Source organism: Morone saxatilis, unplaced genomic scaffold, assembly GCF_004916995.1.
Source record: "Morone saxatilis isolate NCDOM2014 unplaced genomic scaffold, NCSU_SB_2.0 Contig6, whole genome shotgun sequence".
NCBI lineage: Eukaryota > Metazoa > Chordata > Actinopteri > Moronidae > Morone > Morone saxatilis.
Genome location: NW_023340206.1, coordinates 6,694,757 through 6,696,160, shown reverse-complemented (window position 1 = coordinate 6,696,160; position 1,404 = coordinate 6,694,757).

Below are 1,404 nucleotides of genomic sequence, written 5' to 3'. Positions count from 1 at the left end.
GTGTGTGTGTGTGTGTGTCCACTCGTACAGTTGCATATACACTCAAAGGGTGTGAATGTTTGAGCGCGTGTGAGATCTCATTTTACGGATGTTGTGACATTAGCTCGTCCAGCGATGATGTTGAGTGATGGGTTTGATGAAATAAAAGGTGATGCCAGATATGTGTGTGTGTGGTTTTTTTAAAGGGATTATTCCGCTGTTCTGAATATGCAAGTCCGATGATTTTCACAGCATCTGCAGCGGAAAAAGAGACGACTCCTCCTCAGAGGAAACATCGTGGCATCGCTGAGTTGTTGTTGTCTTCCGAGATCCATTTTCAGATGTAACAAAACATCCAAATGAAATAGTCTCTAAACACGAACTCCTGGGAAATCTTAAAAACGCATCGAGCAAGGATGGCACCTTGCCAGAGATGTCACAAATTTGCTTTTTGTTTACAAGTTAACAAACAAAAGTGCACACACACAGAGTCGTGTTTAAGTGCCCCACCCCTCTCTGCAGCGCTGGTAACCCGGAGGTGCAAAGAGTTGTCCCTCCAGGTCCCCGTGGGGCCACTGTGAATTGGGGGGCCATCTGTTTTCTGGTAATAAGCTTTCTCTTCATTCATCCTTTCTCTCTCTTTCCCCTCTTTCTCCACTTCTTCTTCCTCTCTCTGTGTTTGATTCTACTTTAGTTTTTCTGTCCGTTTTCCCCTCCGCACGCACACACAAAGACATAAAAAGACGCAGACAGACAGAGAGATCTGGTATGAGAGACTGCATTGCTTCTGGATACAAACACTGGCTCTCACGCTGTGAGTTTAGGGGAACAGAGACATGGTGAAATATCACAGTGTGAACCCTGAACCCTGACCAGCTATCCATGGCTGTTGACATAAAGTAAACGTGACACATCCCTCCTCACATAAACCCATACACCCCTCCAGCTGCCGGGTAGGCAACAAAGTCTGCATTGGATTGTATTTTCTTTGTTTCATTGGTATTATTTGGTGGCTCTGAGAGCTCAACGCACTGCAGCTTAACAAAACACAAGCAAAAACAGAAAACACGCTTTTGTTTTGTATATTTTTATGCGTTTCCTTCGTTGCAAGCTCTAGGGGCCACAGCAATATTGCGTCATTTAAATTCCAAAAAAACTGTCAATAAATACATTTCTGGTTTAATTGTGATGAACAGTTGTGTTGTTTATCTGAAAAGCCCATTTCTAGCACAGGACAACAAGAACTTGAATTCTATTGAACTGAATTTACCATCTTCCCACATTGAGAGCCCACAGGCTCAGAAAGCCAACCACACTCCCATCATCCTCCTCTGCTGGAGCCGTCACCTAACCGGCCTGATTGTTTAAGTTTTGGTTTGGAGCAACATTTGGTATTAGATGGCACTGGATCGATCAGAATAGTTG